The following is a 14,414-nucleotide window of genomic DNA, read 5'->3' as shown; positions in this document are numbered from 1 at the left end:
GTAAACAATACTTAAGCGTGCCCGCGACAACAGGAACTGCCCTGCAGTCAGCTTTGGGAACGTAGAACCAGTGGACCGTGAAAGTTTTTTTTTTTTTTTTTTTTTTTCTCTCTACAGGAACCCTTTGCTGTCATTGTTACTTCCAAGACTATTGTCTTCCAGCGCCACCTTACATGAGTATTAACTCGTTTCTGGGTAGGAAGTTTAATGGCATGTGCAAGAATACACGATCAACACGTAGGCAGATAATAAAACAGATAATGGAGGTTGGAATTTGATTTTTGCTTCGAGTAAATGTAATTTGGATAATGGTCGGCAGGTGGGGCGTGGAGCGTGCAATTGGTCACACTATAACAACAAAAGTCGGATGTCTAAAACGAATGATTAAAGCCACTGTGCGACCTTGTTGGCACGAGGATTGTTTTGTCGCCCTGAAAATGCCGTTGCCTGGGTTTTAAGGCGTGAAAGACAGATAAGGGGAGGAAAGGAAATGCGTTCGAGGGGGGGGGGTCACACTTCGTGTTGGCACTTTTTTTTTTTAGTACATGTGGACACAAACTAATAAGGAATTTCGATCATGCTGTGCCATTACTTTCTTTTTTGAATTCAAGTAAGGGATTTGTACTTTGTCACTACACGACAGGTGTTTACGATCAGTTAATCTTACTCCCTAGTTGGATTTAGGGTACATATTTCCATCTAAGACAATTTTCGTTCTACTTTCAGATTTATAAAAAATAAATAAATAAAATAAAATAAAATGATCGACCCATTTCTATCGTTCAGGCGAATATCACTTTCCATTGTTCATAGAACGAGTGCGAGCCAGAAAACTAATTTTTGGTTATTAACAGACACTGGATATTGAAAATATTGGTTTCGCCTAATTTTACCGTCGATAAAATTTGATAACGAATGTAACAAAAGTGTTTTTAATACTCGCAAAGAATAGAAAAGCCTCTTCACAGGATTTTTCGGTATTCATTATTACAAGATTCAAACTATACTTCGCACAGTGTCCATAAGATATTGCATTCGATTGTTTAAGCACACCATTATAATTGAACACGGCAGGATGGTAACTTCCGTGGTGGATGAACCGTCATGTCTGAGACAGATTGTCATGCCACGTAGAAAGCCATTTAGTTCGCGCTGTTGTCTCATAATTCAATCAAACAAATCAAAGCCTATCTACCTTTTATATAACCTCGAACAAATACATCATACTGTCACTGGTAAATCAATCTATTTCGTGAATGATGGATATGTGTTTAACAAAGTAGACATTCATTGTGTATAAAAATAGACTAAATACTTTGATTTAAAGGAGAAGGATTACATAGCAAAACAATGCAATGTATTTCGTATTCAGGTCGAATTCTTTTCAGCGGTCTGTGTCCAGCTGATAACAATAATACCGAGCTAAGGCACATGGAGGTGAAAGCAGTTCTAATATTGAAAAGTTGTGGAGTCGGAAGCTTGTTAATAGTAAGGAATTTGATAGGTCATTGAAGCCATTGCGTGAAGAACCAAATGACCCGAAGCAAAATACAAGTGAAGATCGGATGAACGAAGCGAAGAAAGACAATATGTAACTGCACGTGCCATGACTAAAACATCAGTGGACAATCTGCAATCAATAGCTTTGGGCTTAGCAATCCAGGAAATGTGGATAGGGGTTAATTGTAAAATAGTTCTTTCTTCCAGTGGTCGTATTCGCCATTACATTTATCACCGTTATAATCCAATATTCTATGGGATTATAACGGTTTATAATCCAATAGAATATTGTTTATTTTACCACTTGCAGATCATTCTTTAGGCAGTTTATCAATAAAACGTATCGTGGCTACATATAACTTTTAATTTTACCCAAGCAATCCTTGTGCTAGTCTCTATTTCATTAACATTTGTAGCATTTTTAAAAAATAAGATGTTTGGCCAGCATCCTTATTTTTCAGAAATTCGACGTAGTAAATAATTTGGTTACAATGAACGTAGAGGTTACTTAAAGTATGAAGTGTTATCAACGTCTTTTTAAGGCAGTTTATTAAATGCTACTACATACAGGATCTTTATCGTTGACTTGAATTCCGAGTCTTAATATAAATCCAACACTTGATAAATCCCAAAATTTTATGTGGGGAAGTGGTTAAGACGAAGGAAGGCAACTGGTTGATGAATTTCTTAAAGAGTTTACGATTGTTCTCTCTAGGGGAAAGTCTGGAGAGAATTATGTTTGAAAGAATAGAAAGAGATGGAAGATGAAAGAGGCGAAGGATTAAAAGTTGGTTTTCGAAGATGAGAAATGAGCTGCACATAGATGTTGACTAGCAATTGCTGCTGCTGCTGTGTTTTCTTACATGTTACAGGAAAACAGATGATGAAGAGGACATTTCGGAAGAACAGTGATCATGAAAATAACTATAGAAAAGACATAATACAGAAAAATATAATCCATAAGAAAGTAATTGGAATGTGTATGTACCTGTGAATGAGGAAGATCATCGCTTAACTCAGTTTTCTTCTTCTGAGGAGCATCAAGAATCTTAACGTTTTTGGTGCATCAACCCCAATGCGAGAACAGTATTCAAAGATTAGGCTAATTTGGTATTTATACCATGTTAAGAGATGCACAAGCGAAAAGTCATGTCTTGAGAGTTACAATGATATATCCCAAGTTTTTCTGAAGGGCTGAGGAGAATATGAATGTGTGCTGTTTGCGTCTTGAACGGCCAGAGGTGTCAGTCAACCCAAGGAAATAAATCTTATATTAAGTGTAAAACTGAGTATTATCAAAGGAAAGGGAAGTGAAATGGGATCTTTCTTACGAAATCTTTCTTGATAGGATGTTCTGACCCCACTAAAGAATGGCAAGGCGATCCGTATTTAAGGCACATGCTATGGAAGACGTTGAAGTCTGATCGTTTGAAGAGAGTTAGCATCTACAGTGCACCTGGATGGACAGGTGTTGACGGGATGGTACGGATTATTCGGGATTCATAGATGGACAATTTTCTGTTAAGTCATTATTAATAGTAAATATTTTGTTGTCTTCCAGCTTGATCTGTAAAGTTAGACAAGGGAATCTAATTTTGATTAAAAACACTGAAATCTCTAAGAAAGATGATCTCACTGCATAATTTGAAGAGCGATAAAGAAAGCTATGAATGAATGAATACAACAAAGTGTTGCAGGGAAATTTTGAGTCACGGCGGATCATAAAGAGTGCATTTACCCTTTCTGAAATGAAATGCCTGTTCTGACGAATGTACATGTCCATAAACAAAAGGAATACATAGTTTAGCTAATTAAAGAACGATAACTTAGGGCTGCCTGTTTCTGTGAAAATAAAAAAAAAAATCAACTAACGCCTTTTTATTCCCGTATATACGGGAGTAGGCGAGGCCATTTAGCCCTATCTAACTTTTGGAGACTGAGTGGGCAGTTCAATCTCCACTGGTACCCAATCAGAGACAGATGGCCCAAGGCTATCACTAATTAAGCGGTACGCAGTGAAGAGAGACGGGTCAAATGTGCCGCCATCTCGTGGTCTCTAACCCTAACACAATATATTTTAATGTCTGAAATAATGTGGGTTCTACGGTCGATTTTCTTGAGTTTACAGGACGAAAAACCCGAGTTTCAGGGAGGAAAAACCTGCTTGCCCGTGCCAGAGATCGACTAACTCGGGAACCGGTCGAAAAAAGGCTTAGAAAAATTTCCTCTAGTCGCCGACTAGACTCGAAACCAAGACTTCCTTCGTGCGGCCTAGCGCGATGGTGTGCAAGCGCCACATCCACTGAGCTACACAGGCTCTTTCTGTAAATAAACAAGTTTAAATTACATATCACTGAAGTGGATGTGAAATATTTTATCTGGACTTATATGAATTTTTGTTAATTTTTTGTTTGACGTTTTTTTTTTTTTGGCATTTCTGATATTTTTTTATGACTTTTGATAATTTTTGTTAAGTATTTTTTACTGATCCTCAGTTCTACTGTATTATTTCATGGTTTCTTTCATGGTTGATGGGGAGTCTCCATAGCTCAGTCGGTATGAACAAAGGAGACCTGGGTTCGCATCCTGACGTGAAGAACCTTCATTAGGACTTTTCAAGTGAAGTTACACCCAAGGTGAAAGGTTTCTTCCTTTCTAGAAACTCGGGTTTTTCATCCGGAAAAACAAGCAAATCGACTTGAACCGCTGCTAACGGACAGAATGCAAACAATAACAAACATGGTTGATGATGTTAGAAACTCATTACAGAACAGAAGCATTCAATGTGGAAGATGACTCATCCACACAGGGAATATCCCGTCCCTTTTTCAGAAGTAGCCTCGATCGCTAGCTGATCAGGAAACTCACTGATGAGTTTCGGATCCACGCAATATCTAGCAGTCAGTCTGCGGAACCGCTTTACTGCTATACTCTCGAATACAGGAGGTACTGGTTCCTTAGTTAATTACAAGGTGTTAGGCATGCCCAAGAAGAGGATGCTATCTCCGCATCGCAAGTAAAACAAAAAATAAATAAATAATAATAAGGGGAGCGAAAAAAACAAACCCAATCTTACTTTGGAGACCAAATACGGTAATAGTCACTATAGGCTTTCACTAAGAAAGGAGAAGGTATTTCCAAATAATAATAATAATAATAACAAGAACCTGTTGCTGCTCTTGTTGTTGTTATTTGGGATTAGGGCCCAAGATTATTAGATCAGCGTGTTATGTCTATAAATTGCGTGTCTTCTTAGGACTTCTCTCTTTTTTCCGGATGATACTCGAGTTTGTGGGAAAGAAACATGTCACCACCGCCTGAGACTTGTTAACTTACCTTCAACTGAGAAGTTCTTATAAATGCTCTTCGGGTACTAGACGGGATTTAAATTCAAGTTTGTTTGTTTTTTTCTAATCAAAGGCATCATTGATATCAACTGAGCTAATGAGGCTCATTTCTCACAACAATGAAAGTTATTTACTGCCTAATTGCAGGTGATTTTTATCGAATAATTTCGAATTCCGGCTTATGAACAGTCGAAACTCGGTAATATAAAATATAATAGAAAGAAAGGAAGTGAAGTTAAAATCGTATAGATCTATTTGAATCACTTTCCTCTTCAAGTTTTCGAGAAAATCTAAATGAATCTGAGATACGATCGTGTCCATTGCAGTTCCGTAACGACAAAGGTGCGACAACATCCAGTTTTAGACGCGAAGAACTTTTTTATATGGTCTCTTCACTTGAAGAAAGTTTATCTTTCATCCCGTAAAACAGTCAAACTGCTCAGATAAACACACTCATTTAACAGAGACACGATACATCCTTGGTTGTTTCGAGTGAGCGTATTTGAGGAGAATATTTCCTAATCCAAATGGCATGTATTTGTTAATATCTGTGTTTTGTTGAATTTCGGAGATGAACACTACAGTTTCTTCCGTGTGCCAAGGTTCGATCTACTAAAGAAAAAAAAAAATCTAGAAAAAAAGTTCCTCTGGTAAATGACTGGAATTGAACGAATAAGGTTTTCTTCTACAAACTTAGTGTTATGGAGATTACAACAAAAATACGTTGGCCAAGATTTTTTTTTTTTAAATCTTGCTACTTGAAATGTCTAAAGAGTAGATCATATAGATAATGAAAGGATTGAAGTCTGCCTAATGGAAGTCGACATACGACACAGATGCATATCAGAACATCAAAACACACTATTGTTTTGATGTGTCGAATGATACACAACATTAAAAGTGTTTCGATTAGTCTTCATGTTTTTGGATTTAGCTTATAAAACTACTATTTCTGAATAAACAAGATTTGCATGAGGACCAAAAAAGTTTTTAGACCATAATTACAAGGTTGAAACGCCAATCTCTCAAACATCAAAAGACAACGTTCGTGTCAAAATCACCTTATCTGATGTATCTCTCCTTCTGGCTGCAGTTTGTTCAAAAAATAAATCGGTAGCGGACTGTATTTCCCATTTGTGCTTGATTTATACGCTCCGCTTATCTTAGCAAAACAAACTCTGTATGAAAAGGTTGAAATTTTCAGTCTGGCTGGACTAGTTAAAGGAACGTGTGGCGCTTATCATGCATGACCGACCATTAGGTGTTAACCCGCGTGTTGGTCAGTATAATTAAGGGGTAAGTAACTCATTTAAACACCATCTAATCTCACATTAACTGACACCGAGGGTCTTCCGGGAAGTTAAATCACCGTAAGGGTTTATCGTTTATCTTGTTTCTGTTAAAACGGACTAAAAAAAAAGTTTGTAACTTATATGAATAAGGTTTCATATGAATGTAAAACAGCTGCGATTTATCATTTTTGTTTAATGTCTGGTAATGAATATACACGTTAAGAACAAACAGATACAGTTTCTAACTGCCAGATAAATACGTCAACCTCTTGAGATGAATATCAGGAAAAAAGAATAAACAACAAATCCTAACCTAATGAGAAAACTGGAAACCGCACACAGAAAATGATCGGGGATATATAAAAGAGATTACAAAGGGATCTCATGATGCATCTGATAATACAGTTTTATTTTATCTCGAACACAGTTGATAGCAAACAAATGCTGCAACTCGAGCTACATACTTCCGGTCTGTAATAGTTGCTTATTTATGTGTCGGGAATTCTAGTCAACGGCAAAGTGGGTGCCAGTTTTTTAAAACTCCGAAATCACAGTAAAAACTTGCGGATCAGTCATGTGAGTAATTCATTGTAGATATGCTTGAAAAATATTCTTAACATACCTCTAAATAAAGAAGTAGAATATTTGTTTTCGAAGCAGCAATACAAAGTTTTCAGATTGTGGCAACAAAAAGGAAGAACTACTTTTTAAGCAACTTCGAAGTGGTTCCTTCTCTACCATACACTCGTTCCGAATGTCTGTTCACCATCTTCTTCTCCTCTTAGCAAACCAGAAAGACATCTTTTGAGATGATATTCAGCTCTTGATATCTAACTTTCTTTGGTTCAATCAACAGTTTCAAATTTCGTCAACTTTATTGAGAAGAGGAGGAGGAGGAGGAGGAGAAGAGGGGGGGGGGGGAGTTTGATGTATGCGGAGGAACATACTGCGTATTCAATGTATCTGTCACTTCATAAGCAAACACTGGGCACATTTTAAAAGTGACTTGAACAGGCCCAATAAGAGTGGAAATTGTAGTCTACTTGAGTTTCAGACCAGACAGCTAATGAATGCCTTCCTGTCTCTTGTAGCCACTAGTTAGATGTTAATTGAACATATTCGGTCTATTTTTGTAATATTAAAGTTTCCATTGGATAGGCAGATGAATTTATGAACTATATCTAGCTTAGCAGTTTCCAGAATGAGAAAGTATTATAAGAATAAGAAGCTTTTGGCAATAAAAATCTATAAAACATTAAACCTATTGAAATTTAAACATAGACTTTAATTAAGGACTTGTAATTGGATGTAAAATAATAGTTTCCCATTCAGCAATAAGATTCACTGGGTTCTTGGAGGATTTATTTTATATTGTAATTTTTTGTTGTTGTTGATCTAGTTTTGTTTTTAGTCGAGAGTAGGATAGGATCCAGAGAGACAATATAATTACCGAACTCTGAAACTGAGTCGGTATTTATTGAACACTGCTATCCACAAATACAGTTGAAAACCTGACTACTTAATACAGAAATTACAGTTAAATTCTTTTCTACATTTCTATTAAAAAATGTGGACCGAAAGTTGGGACTTTTTACGCCAATTTCATCCTTAATAACAGAGGAAGAAAAGCACCATTTATTTTCCTTTTTTCTCTACCAACGCTGCACACTAGGAATAAAACAATCAGCTGTGACCCAGCAATAAGCACCAATCCTTTTTTTTTTTTTTTTTTTTTTTTTTTTTTAGGCAAGCAAGCAAGCTGATAATTCCACACACCACAGATACTTAACAACAGTTCCGGCTGAGGTCTCACAGCAGTGTTATCTGATTCAACCCGCTCACAGGTAGACGCTGCTTCCATATCCCACCCGCCATCCGTGTTTCTTCCATACAATGGAGCGAGGCTGTAACCTCAATGGAAAAAAACTTCGTCCAGCTAGGTTATCACTTGGGGTGGAGTTAGAAAATTATTGAGTGTTAAAGTTCAATGTGAGGGACTAAATGGATTCAGTACATGTCCAATGACAATAAGTGCATTTTTTTTATCTTCATAAATGCCAAAAAATGGTAAAAGTTTTTCTGGAACAGGCTGTCATTTCACTCACGTAATAAGTGGAATTTTATGTCAATGGATAGTTCAGTGAACTCGGATTGCATTTTTAGTGAAATTAATATTTCAACAAAGGAAATTTTACATCGGAGGATGTAAAAAAAAAGAATAAATAAAAAATACTTGTCTTTTATCGAACCATCCCACTTCTAAACGAGGTATCATTACTGCAAACATTTTACAAGATTTCGTTTATTCATATTTAGCTTATCCTCTGTTTTCTAGCATACTAGCTTTCTATCAAAACTAGTCGGATTTCTATGACGTTGCAGATTTAGGCGCACATGATCTTTTTCTGCTCCCATAGGGAAGTCAGTCCTATATGTATAGTCTACTATGCCTGCTAATTACGTATATTCTCTGGCCTTTCTTGGAGGATCAAACACTTAACAAATTGCGTTGAAATACCGATCCAAATACAATCATTTTGTTAGTCAGGCATATGCAAAATATTTTTTTAAATGATTTATATTAAAATCGAAGACGTTTTATTTTATATTACAAGACTATTTATTCCAATATTTAAAAGCCAGAAGCGGAGAACTGTTATTTCTCATAGTGCACCAAAATATCTTACAACTGTGTTGTGCAGTTGCTCACGTGAAACTCGGGTATAGCACATTAGACTATCAGTTTTCGCGTTTTTCTATGTCAAAAGTAATACCAGAGCGGGCATAGTAAGCGTTCTCATTCTTCACTACGCATAAACGAATATTGTCGTGACTGGAAGAGATAAAAGAAATCTGTGTCAGCGGTAGTAATGTGTCCGGTGTCCACGATTAGGCTTTCGAGACAGAAAAGGAATAGATAAAGAGACCCAAATCGGAACTGCCGTCAGACACAATGGACACAGTAACGATGCCAATGGAGGAATAATTATTTAATCATGTCCGGTATATCGTCCATCTGCGGTATTTTGCTAAATTGACAAATGAATGGTAAATAGCTGCATTCCTGGTGCAAATTTTATAATTGAATAAATTTACTATTTTTACTCGTCTGTGTTGCTTGAGAATTTTAGCCCAAATTGCATTCTGAGAATCGGCTGATATTCGGGAACGTTCGGATGGCATTCGGGATATTGTACCAAAATTTTAACATAAGCAATTTCTTAGGAGTTAATAATATTTATCCATTATCTAAGGCCAACAATAATGTACTTAATATTAATTGTAATATCAAAAAGAAGCATGATCGAAAATGCGTTCTAATAATTTAGGAATTTGGATACATTTCTGTTTATTGTATTCTTCAAGAAATATAGAATTCTTTTTGTGTCGTATGAGGGGTCAGTTTAAAGTGTTTTTTCCATTTTTTTACTTATTAAAATGCATGTCATTTCCTATTATAATGATACAATTGATAAAATTATTTATAAAAGTTTAAAGGTAAAATTTTATAAAAATCGAAATGATAAAAAAAAAATTAATTTCTTATTGATCACTGAAGCAATAAATCGAAAACTTCTCAGCCTGTGCAGAACCAGTTTCAGACATGCTGTAGCTTATGATGTGTGAGCCAGCTTCATGCTCGTTTGTTGTTTAATTACTTCGGAAGACTCGGTTTTATTAGTTACTGCCATCTTATGTTTAGTCTACCTGCACGTTTATGCTACGTTAGATCAACATGTTTGCAACACATTTTATACAAAACAAGAAAACTGATGACTGAAAAGCGCACATATCTCTGTTAAAAAAGGAATACTAACTCTATCGTAATTTAAAATCAGATTGAATCTATCGAAATTTTCTTTTCATTTCATGGATTCCTGCGATTCCAACTTATCTGATGCCGAGTTATTATATCCAGTAGTTGTCGTGAATATAACTCGAAATTCTACGTTTTAACTACTGTATTTGTTTTTTAAACAAAAAATACTGTTCTACTAATTTTTAAACACTTTGTATAGTGGACTAAGCATTTTTTTAATTGGCTTTAGTCACTTCCTGTAATTCTATCTCTGAACTGTACTGTCGTTATCACACTGGCGAATAATTAGTTTTTTTTTTTTTCTTCTTTGTGCCAATTCCAGTTGTCAAGAATGAATGACAACCAACATCTCCGATCGCCTATTGGTGGTCTTCTCAAAGAGCCTGTCAGTCATTCTCTCTCTCTCTCTCTCTCTCTCTCTCTCTCTCTGTGTGTGTATGTGACCGCAGTATTTACCTATACTACGATACTACGGTTACAAGCAGCATATACATTTTTATTATCTATATATATATATATATTATTTTTTTAAGTACTTCACCCTTTCTCAGATAGGTGGCGATATGTTATTGTTGGCAAAACCCAACATTTGGGGCACCATTTATAAAAACTTCATAATGAAAGATATGGTATATTAACTTCCATAAGTGGTCACAAGTAATAAACTTAATAGCACACATACATAGCATTTGTCCAATCCATTCTAATAACCAATCACATGATTCCCTGGACGAGATTTTCACAGTGCATTCAAAAGAATTCTAAACTCTGATTATTCTTCTGATAGTTGCGATATTTAGAGAACACTCGTGTCATCTACAAAAGACAGATAAATGAAGACAGCACATGCACCAGGAAAATATTTAGGAACTACTGTTGTAGGCCAGAGAAAACTGAACATTTGTTCTGTTGCTCCCACAGACCCTACGAAGCAGCATCAGACATACCCTTTCTCATTTCTGCAAAGTCAGATTCATAAGTATAAACTGCTGCTTGCTGAAGAAAATGCACCAGTTGTCTTAGGCGAATTTTCGTTTAGTCGCCATCTGAACTAATTAGTACTAGAATCTAGACAGAAACAGAAGACAGAAAGAACAGAATGTACAAGGAATTGCTCAATGCTTTAAGATTAATTGTTATGCTAAATAATCTTAATTCGGAATTCTATATCTCCATGTCGATACCTATATTAGGAAACTCTTCATTTCACGGATGTGAGGTAAAAATCCCGGATAATGGGCATTTGTCACAGAAAACTAAGATGTGAATGGAGGATGAACTGCACTCCTATTCCAGGCAATTAAATAATTTTGAGTGGAAATTTGATAACTTCGACACGGTGTTTGCTTCTGACGCGACTGTTTACTTCAATTTCTTCGAGGACTAGAAACACTGATCCAAAAGATAAGGTCAGTTTCTCGTAATATTACCTTCCAGAGATTAAGAATAATTTAGAGGATACGAAATGAACTTCATTTTCTTTGACAAAAAGCAGCCGCCCATACGAATTATACATATTGCATAATTCCAGCCTGGGTGGCCGAGTGGTTAGCGTATCCGCTCTCCAGCCAAAAGGCTGTCTGTGAAAATACTAATGGTGGTGGGCAGTAGCTGGCGTTGGTGTAGTTGCGGTTCGTTGGTGGATTGAGTGGTGGAGAGAGAGCGAGAGAGAGAATTGTAAAGTAGGTGCCCTCCCTCGATGAGTCTTTGGACTCCCTGGAGGAGTCAGATAATAATAATAAGCGAAGTCTTCAGCCGGTTGAGATTGATATTCAGGACGAAGTTATTAATCTCACCTTCTATTAAAGAAAATTATTGAATTACATGAAAATATAGCTTTGTTCATTTACATCGGTGAATTTTATATGAAAATGCTGAGTAATTTTTTTTAGTAAATCGCTATCAGTTGTTTTACAAAGTTAGACCTGTGAGCATACTGTGATTCGTCACTTGATCCAGATTTCTAACGATCTACATCGTGCATAGAACCCAAGCATTGTTTGGGGTGACATTAGGCTTGCAGTTCCATGGAAATTGCGACAATAAGGTTCAATACGTAATTTTTTGATCAAACCTCTTGGATTAGTTTTCATTATGTTCTATCCAGCTATAGTTGATCTCGAACTCCAAAAAATAATCAATGAGTAAGGTTATAATGTAAAACACCTCTAGAATTCGATTAATGCGAGATGCCGCTCCACTTCCAGTATTATCTACAACAATAGTCATGTAGCATGCATCTCCTGACTAAATATCTTATTATGCTATGTCATTTGTCAGTGGTACGCAATATTCAGGAAAAAGTGGACAGCTGCATAATTTTAGCGAAAACACTGACCTACATAAGAGAACATCTAATTAAGAATGGGAACAAATTTGCTAATCATTTTTCTTTCCTGAAAAAAATAAGGCAAGTTAAAAGGATTTTCATTGTGGAAAGTACTCATACTGAAGATGAAATTCGGACACGAATTGCCCACCGCGAGACCACCACCACCACCACCACTTAAAGCCATTTGAAATTCTATTTTTGGTCATGGTCTCCAGATTATCTAATCCTTATCCCACGCACTGTATGAGCATTGTAGGTTTATAATATTTTAGGTGGAATTCACATAAAAACTATACCCTAGGCGGTAGATGACTTTCATCGCCGGTGAAACCCAACCGCCTTACATATTGGAAGGCTGAGGCAAGTGTTGCTATCGTCGCTAGAACAGGATTTCTGTCTCCCTTCTTACATGTTGTGTGGATGACATCCTCAAAAGCATGCCAAATATTAAGTAGGTCTTTTAAATCTTCCCCACTCGAGCAAACAGCAGTTCAGCCACTGGCAAAATACTTTGGCTGAACCTGATCGTAATGCATCATGAGGTTTCCCAACTAGTTCCCACTTATTCTATCAGGTCCTGTCTGGAGGGATTTTGAATAGTGGTGCGCGCGCACCACTACTCGATATAATGTTTTCTTTGTACGAGGCGTCTACGGGTCTTTCACAGCACACCGAATTTCTTTATTCTTCAGTTTCCTCATCACAAAACCAAGTGATGTAGATCACCATAAATAATTTTGATAACAAGGCGAATCATAAAAATCTCCATCAGGAAACAATATGAAAAAAAAGAAAGAAAAAGAATCATATCCACCTTATCAACATTTGTGGTATATAAACTCCAACATAATGTGCATCGAAAACTTACAGGCATTCAAACTCGAGCTCTTTTTAACAGAACCTCAACTAGCAGCCTCAATTACTGTGCATCTCAATCTTCCTAACTAAACTCTTCGTGATTCTCTCTCCCTCTCCCACAAGGGATGTAATGCACTGTTATGATCTGATATTCTTTGTTGGTGAACCCTGAATTCTTTTCGATTTACTCTGGCTAAAAAGTTCTTAGCCCATTATTTGCAGTAATCTCTCTCTCTCTCTCTCTCTCTCTCTCTCTTTGCAAATTTTAATACTCGCCGTTTTCATTATTTGTCTCTGCGGCTTGATAATTTGCTTTTCTGCAATAAATTCAAATACCTAAATAGTGGGAAGTCTTCATTAGGACTTCACAACTCAAACTGATTTCACTGATCACTCTAGAAGAGATGTTAAGATGTCTTCAGTAATGATTTTTTTACAGATTGTCTATCTATCCACCAGAACACCTGATAATCCTCACTGCTCTCCTGAAATCCTCAATCTTCTTAATCAGTTCTCCCGATAAATAAATATACTGTGCATCTCTGTTTTCCTAATTGTTACTGTGACCTTAACCCTGTCTAAACTTCTTTTTCTCATAAATTCCTTGAAGCGTTCAAGCACTCACAGTCTTGCGAACTCTGGCACTATAATAGTGTCAAATGAGCCTGACGTCTGTGATTTTCACTCTGTTTCTTGAATGGTTTTACTTTTTTTACTTCTTTTTTTTTGATGTTTTTACTCTTCTGATCCAGACACTTACTCCAACTAAATAATCAAAATAAGTTTTGGATTTTGGACGATATGGAAGTCACAGATGACCAATGAAAAGATGGAATGAGACAGTAATAGGCCATTTGGTCTAAATCCCTGTGTGATGATGAAGATGAACACCTTCATCTATCATTCCATTCAAAACTTCGGATTATTCTCCAGCCCCGTGAGTTTTTTTTTCACCAGGTATGCCAAGGTGGTGCAAGAAAAATATTCAACATGTCAAAAGTGGCTCGAAACACAAACAGCTTCGTAATCTGCCTACATTGAAACACGTAAGCCTCTCGAACAACTAAATGGTACTATTACATTATCACCGAAAGACAAGGCTGATCAATGGACATCGTTCTTCTCCGCCAGTACTTACATTGATGGCAAGTCAATGTAAACTCCTCTTTACCAAGAACATCTCACTTGTATATTTATCTGATTTTTCGTCGGAAACACATTAGTGTTGGGCAATCTAAATCATGGATAGCATATCCCCCAGTCTT

This window comes from Typopeltis vanoorti, chromosome 5, assembly GCF_054136105.1.
Source record: "Typopeltis vanoorti isolate ZY-2024b chromosome 5, IOZ_Tvanoo_1.0, whole genome shotgun sequence".
Classification (NCBI taxonomy): domain Eukaryota; kingdom Metazoa; phylum Arthropoda; class Arachnida; order Uropygi; family Thelyphonidae; genus Typopeltis; species Typopeltis vanoorti.
This window is presented reverse-complemented; position numbering follows the sequence as displayed.